The 19,075-nt window shown below is 31.5% G+C and overlaps 1 protein-coding gene and 2 non-coding genes across 13 annotated transcripts in view; all 3 read left to right on the forward strand.

The window, feature by feature from the left end:
- rg (A kinase anchor protein rugose) overlaps window positions 1–19,075 on the forward strand; it is a 620,520-nt gene that overhangs the window by 206,013 nt on the left and 395,432 nt on the right. The window lies entirely within an intron of this gene.
- Window positions 5,430–5,513, forward strand: TRNAL-CAG (transfer RNA leucine (anticodon CAG)). Its single transcript has one exon. It is a non-coding gene; the product is annotated as a tRNA-Leu (tRNA).
- Window positions 16,707–16,779, forward strand: TRNAA-AGC (transfer RNA alanine (anticodon AGC)). The gene has a single exon. It is a non-coding gene; the product is annotated as a tRNA-Ala (tRNA).

Genomic DNA, 19,075 nt, shown 5'->3' on the forward strand with positions numbered 1-19,075 from the left:
ATTGATTATCAATGAAATTTATTACTGATGTATCAAAGTATCTGGATTATTCCATTGTATAATCGGTTACTCACATCCTTGATATAACAGATTGAGAATGAATGGATAAGTATGCTTTTAAAAGTAACTTGAGAGATATTGCGTTTCTTTGCGATTTCTCATATGAAATATTATTCTACCCGAAGCTACGTAGCTGAAATAACGTTAAGAGTTCGTGATATTCATACTGTTTTATTCGAAAACATATTCTCGCTAAGCGGTTAAAACGAAAAAATGGCAATTCTGATTTTCCGGCAGTTTAACCGCGAACGGTTGCCATTTTAGAACTTTATAAATGCTTTGTTGAGTTTGGTTTTATTCCATTGAATTGTTAACAATATTCTGCTTATGTTAATTTACGTGTAAACTAATTTAAAAATTAATCTACCAGAAAATTACCAGGTGTTTTAGTAATATTGTCCGCCTCCGTAGTGTAATGGTCAGCACGCTCGGCTACCGTTCTGGAGGTGCCGGGTTCGATTTCCAAGGGGGGTAAAATAAATACAAGTGATTTTTTCACCGTAATATTTATTCAATATTATTACCCTGGACTGGTACCTGAAGCGGAGAGCTGATCAACTTTCCTTCACGTGTAAACGATCAAGATAACACTGCGTTTATATGACGCAGTGCCCTATGCATCATTGGGGTGCAGATTGTTTGCAGGTTGTATAAGGGTTTTATTATTTATTATTATTTAGTAATATTATCAAACACACTTCTTCAACAACAAAAAAATATTTTGAGAAAACATTAAAATGATGACAAATTTTTAAATAGTGTACGATGAAGATTTTTCATTTTTAACCTAATAATTTATATTCAATTGGTAAATACAGATTTTTATATTGATTTTATGAAATTGTGGTATTAACCATGTAAAACTTAAAAGTAAATAGATTTTACCACAAAGTGACTGCCGAATCAATTCATGTGGCGATTTTTCAATACAATTATTCGTTCCCATTGCTAAATATTATCGTTTTCCGAAAATTCATTATGTAATAAGTTTGTATTCTATATGTCTTTAAATACTGTGTGCTTCATTTTATTTATTTATTTGGCATTAACTTTGTGGAATGACATTGATTTTTAAAAATTAAACACTTGTATTAAACCACTAATTGAGCTGTATTTCATTTCACATGACTAGTTTTCAAAACTACTGATGTTTTCATCGACAGGTGATTACAAAAACTTGTTAAATTAAATTAAACTGCTTCATTCTAGTTTAAAATGCTTGCTGTTTCTTTTTACGAGTTAACGAGTAAAATAAAATAACGTTTATGAAGATCACATTTGTTTCAAGTACCAGGCGAGCAGCGCAGCATCGGATAATATCGGATTAGCGAGAAGTTTTTCAATTACACCCTGCTTGGATTATGGATTCTATTGTTTGCGCGGATACTTTACTAAATAATGTATCCTTTATGATTCGCTCTCGTCTCCTTCTTCACCGACACTCGCGCATGTGTTCCTGATAAATGGGCGTATTTTAATGTAATGAAAATGGTAATGTGGTCTACGCGCGAGCGGTTTTCTTGTTTATTTCGAATGATTTATTCCACTTCCAAAAGTTCCGCCCACAGATGAGGGCGCGAAAGAATTGATTAATATGCCGAAAACAAATTTACCCGAGAGAAATATTTGCAAACTGCTCCAAATTTTATTATGTTTGCGCTAAGCAAATTAATGTGCAAATATTGAAATTCATTGTGTCACAAATAAGTCTACACTTCGATAAAGTCGTATTATACTTTTCATCATTTGATTCCGTTTAGTCTAAATTGATTTGTTTTATTTTTGTTTAACAGATTTTATAACTGGTTTTCTGCCATTCATAAATTATACAATACACTAGTAGTTCTTCTTCTCTTCAAACCCTTACTCGCACCCCAATGGTGCATAGGGCACTGCATCATATAAACGCAGTGTTATCTTGATCGTTAACACATGAAGGAAAGGTGATCAATCCTCCGCTTCAGGTACCAGTCCAGGGTAATAATATTGAATAAATATTACAGTGAAAAAATCACTTATATTTATTTTACCCCCCTTGGGAATCGAACCCGGGACCTCCAGAACGGTAGCCGAGCGTGCTGACCATTACACTACGGAGGCGGACAATATTACTAAAACACCTGGTAATTTTCTGGTAGATTAATTTTTAAATTAGTTTACACGTAAATTAACAAAAGCAGAATATTGTTAACAATTCAATGGAATAAAACCAAACTCAACAAAGCATTTATAAAGCACTACGGAGGCGGACAAAAGAAAATATAAAGAAAATATATATTTACTTAAAAAAGGATGACAATACCATCTTTTAATATGAGTTTCAAGTAGATTTCCAAGGATAATTCTTATTCTAAGGATATTGCAAGAAATACTTCAAATTACTTGAATCTCTATTGTTTTTGCCTCATTTTATATACTTTTTTATCTTACACCTTTAAATTATCTAATTTTTATTATTACTTCTTATTATTTCTTCTTACTTACTGTATTTACCGAGTAAAACGTAAATTGAAATTGAATGGATATTACCACAGAGTGATTGCCAAATAATTGAAGAAATGATATATTTTTTCAAAATAATGTACAATTAAAATGTAACTTTGTTTTTAAATCACTGTAATTTTTTTTATTATAACTTGATTTTAATGTTTACCGGTTTCGAAGCTAACCGCTTCTTTATCAATACCATTAATCAGTTTTTATAAAGAAGCGGTTCGCTTCGAAATCGGTTGACATTATAATTTAGTTATAATAAAATGTATAAAGTGATTTTAAAACAAAGTTGCATTTTAATTATAAAATGGAGAAATCACAAAGTTAGTGCTTTAAATATAAATTATATTGAAATAAAGTGACTTTACCGTCATTTAATTTTAGTTTCATCTAGATTTCTAAGAATCATAAATTATCTTAAATTGTACTTGAATCTCAATGGTTTTCACCTCATTTTCTTTACCCTTTTTTGAGCTACTGCTTTAAATGGTCGTATTTTTTTCTCGAATCTTTCGCTCGATGGCAGTCCCCGTAACTCTGCAAATCTGCTCCGCCCTAATACCGTTTTGCAGCCCTAATGGACTATTCGTGTCTCGCGGCCCCGTTTTCTGGCGGTTAGTAGTTCCAGGTGCGCTTTACACCTTCGGCCCTAAACGCGAGAACAAATGCCCCCGATTTATCAATATTAGCCGCAGAGATTGCCTGAGACCTCTCGGCCCGAGGGGCATACGAATTTCTCTTCATTCCGACGTGAAGAGGTTGATCCGCAGATATAAACATTGGTACGTGCAACTCGAATTGACCGCAGTCTGACATTATATTCTGGCACGTACGTTTTGTGAGAAAGAACATATCTAGCACTCAATTTATTCATTATCACGCGTTTACTATTGAAATAGATTAAGTATCTGTAATGTTTATTTAAGAATGGACAGAAATAACGTTAAACCTTTATTAAAACGTCTCAATTTGAGTTACTTATGTTTTACAAATTTCAAGAAATTAAGATATTTGCAAAAAAAAATTAAAAACATTAAACTATTCGCTTTTTCTATGGGTTTCATTTGTTTAATAAATGTTTATTTTGTTACATTTTTACGATTCATTTTTTTTAAATATGGCATTTACCAAGTGAAAAAATGTTTCTGCTAGTGTCTAATCTTATATGTATTATTATTATATTATTATTATTATTATATTATTATTATTAAAATAATTACTTATTTTGTAGGACAAAATAACGTTCTACTGACTGAATTTAGTGAATAAAAAAAACCCCCGCGAAAACAGTATGATTTTTTTAAATTTAATTTTCAGTATTGACTTTAAATAAATTTTTATACTTTTAATATAGTTATATCGTATCAACGCGATAGTTTTTAAGGTTATTTTAAAGTTCAAACTTATAATTGGAATTATAAAAAAATAATAAAATGTATGAAAATAAATATCAAACCACTTATTGGACTTTCTAAACAAGATCTGTTGATCTTTTTAATAAAACCTGAATGTTTTTTCTCCATTTGAAAAATATTTTAAATATTTAAAAAAAATTATTTGACATACCTTTCTTTAAAATGCAAAAACAATACTTTCTGCCCTGTAGCGGGTAAATATCAAGTTTAAAATATGCTGCTTTTCTGGGATATAGTACATTTTCTGGGCATTCCGAAAACACGCACAGCTGAAAATTAACGATATTTTATATGTAATGTTGATGAAAGGAGTGAGCGATATTTGTGTCTTTTTTTACTGTTTTTCGCTACGTTATAAATTAATCATCATTTATTTTTAATATACATATTTCGTAGTCGTACAGGAGAAAGTGACCAACTGCCAAAACGTTAAATGTTCAGGATGACCATTAAAGTCACTTTTGCTTGACAAAAAAGTAAACACCAATGTAGTTAGTCATTTTTAACAAGTCAATATATTATAATTCCAAGTTTGAAATCCGTTGGGATTTTTTCAAGGCAATATTAAGCTAGTAAGATATCAAATAGTCAATGATCACGTTTTTGTAAAACAATGCACTTGGTCACTTTCTCCTGTATGACTACGATATATGTATGAACATATCAAGAATACGTTTCGTGGTAAACTTAACAAGGATGTCTCTCATTCCTCGCATTAATGACTTGCTGACTTCTCCCATTGTACCACTGTATCCGAGTTGCGCCCGCCTTTGCCAACTATTACTTGTTGAACAGAGTTTCCAACTTCGCGTAATGTAATATAATGGTAATACCTGGTCTTGTCTCCGTGACGCACAACTTCTGAACTTTGATTTAAATTTTCAACTATTCCGAGTTCATATTATTTGTGGCATCTCCAAAGGTGGGCGCTCCCTTGGAGGACTGTAAGGGTTACGTATGGTTGGCGTAACCAGATTTTATGCGCGCCACAAATTTTCAGGACTCCTCCTCGAATTACTAGACCAAGGGTGGCCAACCCGCGGCCCGCGGAGCAAATCACACATTCTTTCCTAGTTATTCCCATTTTTTTAGTGCACACGAAACCACCAAAAGAAAATTCCATAGTGTGTAGTTCGTAAAATATCCAATATATCGGAGTATTTCACTATCCTGGCAATGGTGGCCACCCATTTTCTATACACTGGGTTTTGTAAAGCACGTTTAATGGATTTGGTAACGGATTTAATAATTTTTATATAACAATTAATAATTTATTTTTCATTTTGTGTTTCAAGTAAGAAGCAAACACGATATTCTCTATGACGGTAAACTGTTTATGTTTTATATTGTCGTAAGCGTAGGTAGTATTTATAGCAATGTTTTACTTTTATGAGCAGACCGATAACATTGAGATTAGATAGTAGATATTTTAAATTAAGAAATTTGTCACGGACGTGCATCGTCAGGATGGCCGAGCGGTCTAAGGCGCTGCGTTCAGGTCGCAGTCCACTTCTGTGGGCGTGGGTTCGAATCCCACTTCTGACAATATTTTTTTTGTGTGATTTTAATTATTTTATGGGGAAGTCTTTTGTTGATGTGTTTACAATTTTTACCTTAATAAAACTTCTAGCCGCATTGCAGAGAAGAAAAAAACTTAGATAGCATTATTGGTGATAACTAGAATGGATATAATCGATGTCATTAATAAATCAAATGATAAGTCTTAATTTTTTTACTAAATTTGGCACCTTCCCAATCATTTTGGAGTTCTTAAATCATACATATATTTTTAGTATTATTAATAGGAATATTTTTGTTTACAATTCGTCTCGAATGTTTTTATTATGAATATTAATATATATTTAATATGTTTGCCTACTTTAAATGCAAAAGTTATACTATTGTATTTTATACGGTGCAATATTTTTTATACATCGTTAAAAGTAGTCTCGTTTTCTCATTTAAACAACAGACACATTTTTCTGTAACGAGTAAGTAAGTAATTAAAATTGAAGCCCTACATATAATTAACAATAAATATAGGAGTCGAACACTGCAATATATCGTTCCGAACATTTTTCATTTGTTGCCGACGGATGTTAGTGGTCAAAATAAAATATGGAACAAATGCAAAATAAAGGTATGGGTGTATGATCAAAAATGAATTTTTTGAAAATTGTAAAATGCTTATATTCTTAATTTTTCTCTCTTCTTTGTGTGTATATTAGGTCAAAACGGTTAAAAACATTGAAAAATGTATTTAAAAAGAACTCCACCGACAAGACACATAAGGCTTTGGTGGGTCTCTGTTAAAATTTTTGAAAATATTTTAAAATTGGGATTTAAATAAATGTACTAATTAATTAATAAAAAAAAAAACAAACAAAATATAACAGTTAATGGTTGAAGTTTCTTTGTTTTTGAAAAGGAATGTTATTAAAACACTCTCCTTACCATCCATTGTTGACTTTGTGTAATACCACTTTTTTAAAACACTTATTTGTGACTATCGGTTTCGGAAAATCATTCCATCATCAGGTCATTAAAATTAAAATTACGATTCGACACTTGTAAAAAAACAAAAATTTTGGAAAAAAGTTATATTATTATGAAAAGTTTTATTACTTTACCACAAGTTAACAATGCTTTTAATGTACAAAATGTTATTAAAAACTAAATACGGGTAAATATATAAGATGTAGGTACTCTTTTATATAGGTACATACTCGTTCATGTTAAAATTTTACTCTTCTTAACCCTTAATCGCATTTTTCAATAATTTAAACGATATTTTATAAGCACTTCTTCTCCGATGCCTTATTGTACCATTGTTGTATGAGTCCCTTTTCGTAAGGCAAAGTGATCAGTTAGATATATTATCTGATATTTCACTGTTTCAACCTAAAATCTAAAACATAACAAGATTTCACTTAACAATATTTAATTTAACATTATATAAATATTCATTAATAAAATCAGGAAGCGTGCGGAAAATTTGAAGATTCATTATGAAATCATGGTTTATTCGTTCAGTATTTCACGTGAAATACCAGGAGAGCATACAGCGTGTGGGGGGTTTCCTGCAAACACGGGTCCACCCATTAATACACCACTCCGTCCGCTTCCGTAATAATTAAAACCCTGTGCCTGATAGCCTTGCGTTCTTTGATTAATGTTGCCGCGTGCAGCGATGAAATGTGTACTCTCATCGCTTCTGTGCTCCTATGATTATATCATAACGTGTGATTTAATGCGAGCTGTAACGATTGCGTTAACTTCAGTTCGTTATCTGCCTAACTAGTTTTGTGCTCATGAATATATAATAATATATCCGCTGTACGCAAACCTGGTTAATTTGAAACCTCGATTATTTTGCTAACTTTCTACGTTATATTATGAAAATTTGCCGGTAATTGCCAATTCGGGAAGTCGTTATTTCATAATCCAATCATCCGTATTATATATAACTTACACCATATATGCCAAAAGTAGTCTATATGGACCCCTAAGGGTCGGTTTGGATTTGCAGGAGGTCCTTGTTATCGGAAACAGAAAATTGAGGTATACGAGATGTAAATTAATTAATTCATAAAAAAAATCGCCAGATAATCTTTAATATTTAGGCACCCTGTAAATGTCTTATTACGGTTTATATGGACTGTTTATAATAAATACATTAAACATTGGAAAAAGTTAATATACAGGGCCATATAAAAATAATGCCAACATTTAAAATAAATGATATTAAAAAAAAATTATCAGGGGTAATTAAAAAATTTTGATCTTAAAATGTGCGGAAAAATATGTTTTTCTCGTGTTATCGTATGTTTCGATGTGTACAACGTGCATTGTTTTGCAGATGTCTATTCTATAGTGGATTTCTTACCATGTACTTCAATTTAAATTTTACTAGGTAAAATACCAATATTTGGAGGTGATAGTGATGGCAAATAATGGTATTCACCAAGTGAAGTATAAAATTAAAATGGACAATTTCAGTTATTTTTCACGTTTTTTACTACGCCCTACTGTTTCGATAATATTTAAGTCTTTGAACCGTAGGCGTAGTTATGAAAAACACGGTATACTTATAGAAACCAATTTGTGTTTTAACGAAAAAAATAATTTAAAAATATTTACTTCATTCTTTGATTTTAAGTAGGTTTGCTCTATTGAAATGATTAAGGAAACACTTGGTTTTATACCACTTGAGTTTATTTATTTGTAAACTTAAGTGTTATAAAATATGTGTTTATTTTATTAAAAATTAAACACTTGAATAATCCACTTAATTGAGTTTTATTTTTATTTACGACTAGTTTCGAAAACGACAATTGTTTTCATCTTCTGGTACAAATTAAAGCTTAATTTGATTTGTACCAGAAGATGAAAACAATCGTCGTTTTCGAAACTAGTCGTAAATAAAAATAAAACTCAATGAAGTGGATTATTCAAGTGTTTAATTTTCAATAAAATAATCATGTCATTCCACAAAGTTAATGCCGAATCAATTAATAATATAAATAAGTGTTTACTTAATAATTTTAACATGTCTTACCACAAAGTAAATGCCGAAATAATAAATAAATGCTTTATTGAATATCAAATTTCTAATTAACCTTTGTAAAAACATGCTGAATTAAGATACACAATAAATTATACAAAAGGGCTGTAGACTGGCTGAATTGATAGCTTAACTTAAAGTAAATTTGAAACTCTGCTTTTAAATACATTTTTTTACTCTTATAATTCAGCTTGCCTTTCATTATTTCAATTTTTTGTGAAAAGCGTTGTAAAGTAAATTAATGTCTTTCTTAAAAGTTTTTTCTGTTTTTTTTTGTGTAAATTATACGAGCTATGGTTCTTCTCTTTCTCGCGCTCGTTGGAGAGGCTTCTCCCACTTGGGAACCGATTCATTTCGGTTTTTATGTTCTTCTAAGTAATTTAGTGTTTTAAAGTACAGATTTCACTTTTATGTGTAAAGTTGCTGAAGCTATTGTGATAATGAAGCGGGGCTCGGTGTTAAAACAGAGCTGAAGAGTGATGTAATGGGGTTCATTTCAGGAGGGCGACTTCATATCTTTACGAATTTGCGAATTTCGGACGTAAAATTAAAACTATGTTTTACGTCTGGGAATATTTTAATGGTCTTAATTCTTATTTTTGAGTGAAAGTCAATGGCGGTAAATTTTTTTTTATTTTATGACTTAATCAACTAACTAACCATCATGCGGCTTCTCCGAAGGGGTAGGCAGAGAGAATAGAACGCCACACCAATTTGTCTCTGCAAACAATCTTTGCCTCTTCCACATTCATGTAACTCCTCATACAAACACGCCGACTATTCCGACTCTGGACTTGACCACTTTCAAGTATTTGAAATACTTAATCATGTTTTATCTCGGTCTTCCTCTGCTTAAACCTCTACCAACCACATTTGCCTCTAATGTTTGTTTTACTTTAAATCTAATATTTTCTTCTGCATTTGACTTCTTCGCTCCATCGTCAGGTCAAATGTACACATATTTTGTCTACATTTGACCTGATGATGGAATGATATATATATATATGATATATGATGGATCAATTATAAGGAGAGTGTTACGTATTGTATTATGCTTACATACTCATTGAAAAAATCCTATCTACGTGTAGTAGTATCCTTTATTTATCCCACAATATTTGTACAAAATTAGGAAAAAATTCTTGGCACTTTTTCTTTTAGGATTGTGAATTATTGTTCTGAAATGTAATAAATTGCCGGAATCAAAGCTTTCGCCCTTATTTCACAATTATTGGCATTTATCTTGAATTAGTGAACAATGTTCGCGTCTGGATACCAGGGTAGCAGATTAAGGAGAGTTCAATTTATGTCTGGTATCAATAAAATGCATTTTTGTGCTGAAATATAGCTGAAATTAAACTTTTCACCCTTATTTCACAATTATTAAATTTTAACTTGAATTAGTGAACAATGTTCGCATCAGGATACCAGGGTAGCAGATCAAGGAGAATTCAATTTATGTCTGGTATCAATAAAGTGTATTATTGTGCCGAAATATAGCTGAAATTAAAGCTTCCACCCTTATTTCACTATTTTTGGCATTTATTTCGAATTATTGAACAATGTTCACGTCTGGATACCAGGGTACCAGATTTAGGAGAGTTCAATTTGCGTCTGCAACAAATTGGTCTTTTGGAGTGTAATTCCACAGGCGGAGTTGACAATGAACATAGATTTATACTGCTAGTGTTCCGCTTGAAAGCACCCCGGAGACATCTACTTGTACATCCAATACAGTTCTGTTCTCCTGTTCTTGTACGTTTTACACTGTGCACTATCCCGTTCAAATACATTCGTACAATTAACTAACATTGTTATTTTATTACCCAGCCGCAGTGCAACACAGCGATCGTAAATTTAACGTATTTATATATATATATATATATATATATATATATATATATATATATATATATATATATATATATATATATATATATATATATATATATATATATATATATATATAAATATATATATATATATATATATATATATATATATATATATATATATATATATATATATATATATATATATATAAATATATATGTTTTTACTTGTGCTGTATATACTATGTACGTACTCGTGGAGCAATGAAAATTATATAGAATTAATAATTATATATAATATATCATTTAATAAAATGACAAGTATATGGTTTTATCCCCTCAACCGACACCACCAGTCTGATGATGTCGGTCACGATGAAATCCGGTCACTGTTCAAATAAAGTATTTGTGGTAAAAAAACATACAGTTGTGGTTTATTATATAAAATGTAATTCCACCAAGAAATGTCGGTACAAATATTAAATCTTATAAAACGTATGAATTGTCAGCTGTCAAGAAACATAATATTGTGTTGTAGGTACTCCTATTACGTTCAACAGATGTCGTTGCCATCGCGGTTGATAAAGCTGTTTAAAAATACATGTTTTTTTGTCGCAGAAGTATGAAATATCGCACGTATTTTCAAAAGTAACGTTGTCTCAAAATTTCAAAGCGATCGGCAAATAACTAAAATTATTTATATGCAATATAATATTCCGTAATACCAATTTCGTGGTGTTTTTGGGATAGGTAATAATTAATTAATTTATGCCTGTATATTCTAAAATCGCTTCAGTAAAATCAAAATTAATTTATCAATTTAACGGCATGGAATTCTAAAGAAAACGACTTATGAATTCAATTATCAATCATCACATTAATTATCGGTAATATTCTTAAGGAACTTCAACATATCCACGTTTTCTTCGCAGCGATATCAATGATAAGCTTACGGAGAAGGGGTCTTAAGTTAAGGCTGAGGAACGATAAGTAATGTTATGGAATAACGCTGTATATCGAGAACCAATATATAAAGTTAAGGATCCTCAAGGGCGTTGTAAATACTTCTACCTATACATGAAATATTCAACCATACGCTAGAGTAAATATAATATTAAAAGACTCATATTCTCAGCATATTAAGAACTGTATAAGGAATGTTAAAAACAAGTTATATGAAAATATATATTTAACAAAATATATATTTTACAAATCACGTTTTCTTATTATTTATATTTTGTTGTTTTCTTTTTAATTTCCATACCATTATCATTTTATTTTTTTTTAATTAAACGCTTATATAATACCACTTAATGAGTTTTATCTCATTACACACGACTAGTTTCGAAAACAGATGTTTTCACCTGTAGATGAAATCATCTGTAGTTTTCGAAACTAGTCGTGTCTAATTATTAAACTCATTAAGTGGTATTTTACAAGTGTATATTTTTTTTGTAATAATCAACATGTCGTACCACTAATTTAATGCCGAATCAAAAATTAATATTAATTTGTTTTCTCTTCTGCTATATTAGGAAAGAAATGCCGCTACTCATTTTTATGAGTTAAGAAATTGATATGTTTGGGTTGCTCTTTCTCGAAAATTGCTATGTATTAAAAATTGCAACGTACACGTTTTTATTAGATTTATATTATCCACTGACACTTCGTGATGGAATTGCATTTTTAATTTATTATTAGATTAAAACCAATATTTTTAGCTTTTCCACTTTTTTATTTGACCAGTCTGATGATGTCGGTAACGACGAAACCCGGTCGCTGGTCAAATAAAAAAGTGGAAAAGCTAAAAATATTGGTTTTAATCTAATAATAAATTACACGTTTTTACTCTGTTTACTGGTCATTGTATAATGTACTGTTCTATGATTTCTTCATCTGCTACCCTGGTATTGCAGTTTTGTCAAATAGCGTCGTTCTGATGAGTCCTTCTCAATTTGTGGTCCTGCCCAATGTATTATATGTTTACACGGTTGGGACCGTATCTCGAACATCTCAATAACTGTGTGACCTATTATCAAAAAAAATAATTTGCGTTTATACGATATTAATATTATTATCATTCCGGTACTGGATTATATACCCTATGGATGAGATGTAAATTTTTAAAGCCAGCTAAATGCCAGGTCGTAAGCCCTGGGATGCTCAGATTTCCATCTCCTTTCATAAAAAAGAGATGAATATACATGTTCCATATCAAGTTTCATAGACAGGCGGCGTGGCGTAGTTTGGTAGACGCTCGACTGCGAAACTTGCGTCTCAATTCGATTCCCGCCAATCGCAAAATAAATTCAAGAAATACTTACTTTCAATGGGTCTGGGTGTATGTGGTGTATATTCAAATTTACCTTCCCTATCCTTACTACCTGCAGACGAGCTTCTAAAAATATAGGCTTTGCGGGTTATTTCTTTAAAACCAAAACATCAAAAAAAGTTAAAGACACCTTTAAAGATTTTCTAACGACTTGTAGAAAAACCAAAACAACAAAAAAAGTTAAAGACACCTTTAAAGATTTTCTAACGACATGTTGAGAGAATCAGAGATAATGATGAATACAGCTTAATTTAGCGTTTTTTTGACTAACGTTGCTTAGGAGCCAAGCACTTTAAAATTCTAAGTACGTTCGCTTAGAACTTTAAGTGCGTGGCTCCGTAAGCAACGTTAATTTAAAACGGACTAAATTATTGATTACGGTAGGATTTACTTTGTCAATTTTTTGTATGTACTTTCCGTCGAATAGTCTTAATGTTTACATGTTTTGTGAATACGAGTACGTGTATATGGGGGTTTGAATTCAAAACATAGGTATCTGGTAGATTTGGTTGCAGGTTAGTCTACCATATTACAAAATAAACATTATATTAGCCTTTGTTGATCCAACTACGGCCCGTGCCGTCGGTATAGCCTCTGGGACTGTTAATTTATTTTGTATCAAGTTTCGAGTTATAATAATATTTAGTTTTCCTGTAGGTTTATGACCTAATTTCCACTGGATGACCCCAGGGCTAACTTTTCCCACGGGATCGCGAAATTAAATTGTATATTACCTGTGCTATATTTGTAAAATATTTCGTATGTAAATCGTAAATTATTGCTGCACATGTCAAAACTGTCACTTAGAATTGTATAGCTACATAAGGACCGTAGTCCATTCGATCTTCACATTCGTTTGATAATGCCCTAACAAGGCGAAACAATTGTCAGAATATTAATTTTTTTGTGTGTTTTTGTTAATGAAATACAACTTAGTAGACTCAAAAAATCTGTGTTTGATTTAAAATTAGTACATAAATTTTGTATGTCCTTTAACCTCGTATTTAAAACACGTGTCGTCATGTATGACAGTGTTCCGCAAACTTTTTCTATTCAAGGTAGGTATACCTATCAAATTAAGAAATTTCAGATGTGCATATTTACCATATTATGGTAACATATTTAACATATGTTTAATGCGAAATGTGAGCCTCCTTAACTTAGCACAGGCAATAAAAATTTGGAGCAATTGTGTTATTTTCACAAAACTAGACTTTTTCCGCGGCACACCGACGAATCACCATGGTACACCAATGTGCCGCGGCACAAACTTTGCGGAACAATGATATATGATACAGTCTCAATAAACTCGACACTTTTTGACGTTAACGTATATTGCGGGTTTTTAATCCATGAAGAATACTTAAATTTATATCATTATAAAAATTATTGCATCAATTGATTCGGCAGTTATTTTGTGATTATATCTATGCTTAAAAAAACTAAGTCAATACCACTATTTCTTAAAATCAAACACCATACTTGCTGAGGACTTTGGGATGTTGAAAGATGAAAAGGGGAAATTTAGAATAAGCTTCATATACGATATTTGATAATGTAGCAGAATGCATCGAAAAATGTGTCACAATAAATTTTGAGGAAAAGCAGTATTGGCCAAGTAAATTTTAAAATATAAATAATAAAAATGATTTGCATCGTTCTGTTGAGGCGAGTAATAAAAGCTTTAGTGCATTTGTAAATCATCTAGTACTACGAAGTATTCTTCTACCATTAATTGTACCGTATTTGCTAAAATATCCTTATTCCATTAAATAATTTACCCGTATCTTAATTAATACAAAGTAAATATTGCATTTATTATAATACTAATTTTGTACCATTTTTTTTAATTTTTTTGTTTGAAAACCATTTTTATCTTCTACTGTGTACCCATTTGGGAACATGGAATGAACATGAATAATTAATAAGCTTTCTTTTCAAGGATTTCGCTCATTATAATGTCCATATTTAAATGCTATCCCGCAACCTTTTCAATTCAAACAAAACCTTACGCGGATCCTCACGTTTCTTGTGCCCCGCATTCATAATTTATTTTTCCATTTTCTTTTCTTTCTCCTCTGTATAAATTACTCCTCACGCGAATCTCTTAAAAGCCATGTCACTTTATATATCTGGGTTCTACTGGAACAACTCGCGTATAATCTTCAATGTTTTACAATTTTTTTTGGCAAAATTGCTCACAATTACCGTCCGTTGTTTAGAAATTTCAGGCCCATACTAACTGCGTCAAAGTTCGTCTAAAATCTAATTATTATTACTCATTTGGAAAACGCCTCTAACAATGTTTTCTAAGTTTCTGAACACATATGTTTTACAATATAACACTGATGAATTATAGGACCGCAGTGCATAATCACTGACGGCTCTATTTAACATATTGATAAAGTCGTTAAATAATTAATATCCAGTACCTTCAATAAATAACCTTTGTTCTCCTGGTAGTACAGAATTCATTTTAATTCATTTTAATTTTTTTGATACTTAATCCTGTAATTTTTGAAAATATTGTACACTGTTTACTTCGTAAATTATCCTTCTTCAAACCCGTATCCGCAACCAATGGTGCATAGGGCACAGCATCGCAAAGAAGCAGCGTTATCTTGATCGTTAAACACTGGAACGAAAGGTGATCTGCCCTTTGTTTCAGGCACCGGCCCGGTCCAATTTTTAACAAATATAAGAGTGAAAAATCACTTATATTTATTTTGACCTCCCTGAAAATCGAATCCAGGACCTCCATCATTGTATCCAAGCGTACTGACCACTACGGAGGCTGACAAAAAGGGCATACATTATCAATCTACGTCAAAATAAACTTAAAATCTAATACACTTTTTCAAAACAATAATATCTTAGTAATTTGTAAAACCAGTGAAGGTCGTTTTTATCTGAAAAAAATAACCCATAACGAGCATGTCCATACTATATTTTGATGTTGTCTTTACGGTACCATCACTTTTATTTAAACAACAAAAACACATGCTTTATCGATTTTTTTTTCTGTAATCATCCATATATACGTCTTATTTGACCTACTGTTCATAATTGATTCAGCACATTTTGTCGGTAAATAAAATACATCAGTGGAGTTTATTTGCTCGTCTTCCTTTCAGTATTAATTAATTTCCTTTAGCGTTTGATGTATATTTTCCATTAACAGTGCTTGTGTGTTATCAGGATCGCATTATATACATTAACGAGTTGTAACGTTCATACATTTGTGCAAAGCAATCTCTTAATGTTGATGTAACACAGTTTAATTTATGCGCCCCCGGTACCCCGGCTTGTGAGATATATCGGAACAATGCTTTGAACCTGTCTGTGTCGGGATTGTTTGCCCGGATAAGGGAGAATTTCGTAAATATCTAATCTATTCAACTTGAAATTAAATTAATGATGTACTGACAAGTTAACAATTTTACATTAAAGGGGTTTGTTACTTAAATAAATTCTTTTCTCGAAAAATGTTACTTAATTTAAAAATAATCATTTATGAAGTATGAGATTGATTTTAATTTTTTATTTGATATTTTTCAACACCACACAAATATCTGTCAATTTTTTTTATCAATATAAATAGTAAACATTTATTTAAATCACAATTTTAAACATATTCAAAAGAAATTATTTTGCAAAGACCCACCAAGCCACCTTGTGTTTTTTGTCAGTGGAGTTCATTTTGAATACATTTTTTATTGTTTTTAACGATTTTAACCTAATATACACAAAAAAATAGAAAAATTAATGAATTAAACATATTACAATTTTCATAAAATTCGCGTCGCTGTGTCTGTCTGCTTAACAGTTTAGTCTATTTTCGTACTCAGAGTGACCTCGTTGACCGTTTCTACTTTCTTCATACATTACTGTACTGGGCGTGGTACTACTTTGACTTCGCATAATGAATTTGTCTCTCGAAAGTAACTCTGACCCAGTTTGGAACTCATAGCAGTCGATATATATTTTATTTTATGTCGTCAGCTAACACCGGGGGCGTAGCTCAGATGGTAGAGCGCTCGCTTAGCATGTGAGAGGTACCGGGATCGATACCCGGCGCCTCCAAAATTCTTTTTTTATTTCAAACTTATTTTGGAATATTTACGTAGTTACACAATTTTTTTTTAATTTAAAGATAAATATTTTTGTATTTATTATTTACACAAATATTTCATGTTCATACTATTTCTGTGAGCCTAAGCGGCTCATTATTAAAAATATGTATCAAATTGTGTTAGAGTGAGTTCTAACCGAGAAACTCTGACTTAAGAGTCCGCGACACTAACCGCGGGACCACAACCCGACACATACACTCATACTCGCATGCATATATACTTTTTCTTTTTCTTTTCATAACCCTTATCCGCACCCAATGGTGCATAGGGCACTGCATCGTAGCAACGCAGCGTTATTTCTATCGTTAATTGCATGAAGTGATCAGCCATTCCGCATCATTTTCAAACACCGTATGTGAAGCTTATTCTAAATTTTAGAGTTTAGTCCGGAATGCATCGAAACACGTGTCACAGTAGATTTTAAAAAATAGTGGTATTTACTAAGTTAAACATTGATTGAAAATGGATAGATTTTACCACAAAGTGACTGCGGAATCAATTAATAAATAATGATAAACCCTTATCCGCACCCCAATGGTGCATAGGGCACTGAGTCATATAAACGCAGAGTTATCTTGATCGTTTACACATGAAGAAAAGGTGATCAGCCCTCCGCTTCAGGTATCAGTCCAGGGTTATATTGAATAAATATTACAGTGAAAAAATCACTTATATTTATTTGACCCCCCCTGGGAATCGAACCCGGGGCCTCCAGAACGGTAGCCGAGCGTGCTGACCATAACACTACGGGGGCGGACAATTCGGAATCAATTAATGTATTTTACATATTGCTGTTAGTCTTTTATAAAAATCACTTAACAGAATTAAAGTATACATTAGCAAAAATATATTTATTCTTTAAAAAGAATAATAATTAATAATTAATATAATAATTCACAATAATCACACCATTTTCGAAAAAATACCTTCACATTTATGATTTTCTAATAAATATTTCTCTTAGCCTTTTATAAAAATCACTTAACAGAATTAAAGTATACATTAGAAAAAATACACTTATTTTTATTATTTAATTCATAAAAAATTTCGAAAAAATACCTCCACATTTTAATTTTTCTAATTAATATTTCTCCTTAAGTAATTGGCCCGTAATTAACTCTCGGCCCTTTTCGGATAATTCCTCGCAATTTTTCATCCGAACTCTTTTGGGATAGAACAACAATACGGCCGAGTCATCTTTCAACCTCCCTCCCTCCTCCGGTCCAAGATTTTCAGCTTAATTTACGTAAAAATAAAATACGCTTCCCATTTTTTCCTTCGCCGGATATGGCGGGACGAGTGACGTCAGCGCCGGATGGCGGGAAACGCCGGAAAAACGTTTCATTCTGGATTTAAATAAGAGCGCAGACGCATATGAATACTCTCCGGAATAATAAATAAGAAGAGAGCGTTCATTTTTTTCATTCTATTGTTTTTTTGTGCTTTGTATTTTTATAACATTTTTTATTATTTTTTGACATCTCAACATAGATAAAGAAAAATATGGATGTCTGGGCATTTACGGGGCTTACGACCGTCATAGGCACACTTTACACACGTGTAACATTCACCAATTCTATCCATGATTGACAACCACACTATTCAAATTCTTGGAAGTTTCATATACAAGTAAATATGATCCAATTTGTAAACATTGTACATTAATCAATAAATGGTATATTTTTATGTTTATACGTGAAAAATAGTATATTTTGTATCTTGCTTATTTCTTTACGATTACAAACGAGAGTTATAGGTTGTAATGCTTTGTTTTTTGTTGAAATTAAAAATAATAATGTACAATAATGAAAAAATAAATAAATCCTAAAGAAAAAATCAGCAACCTACCGAATGAATGAAAAATTAATGGTTTCGGAAGAGGTCTTTATCCTGCAGTGGAAGACAGAAAGAAGGCTTAAGAAGAAGAAAAATAATGAAAAAAATATATATGTTTTACATAAATATATATGTTTTGTCCGCCTCCGTAGTGTAATGGTCAGCACGCTCGGCTACCGTTCTGGAGGTCCCGGGTTCGATTCCCAAGGGGGTAAAATAAATAAAAGTGATTTTTTTACTGTAACAATTATTTAATATTACCCTAGACTGGTACCTGAAGTGGAGGGCTGATCACCTTTCCTTCATGTGTAAAACGATCAAGATAACACTGCGTTTATATGACACAGTGCCCTATGCACCATTGGGGTGCGGATAAGGGTTTTATTATTATTATTATTATGTTTTACATA

This window comes from Brachycentrus maculatus, unplaced genomic scaffold, assembly GCF_059751285.1.
Source record: "Brachycentrus maculatus isolate JH-2025_06_01 unplaced genomic scaffold, ASM5975128v1 h1tg000454l, whole genome shotgun sequence".
Classification (NCBI taxonomy): domain Eukaryota; kingdom Metazoa; phylum Arthropoda; class Insecta; order Trichoptera; family Brachycentridae; genus Brachycentrus; species Brachycentrus maculatus.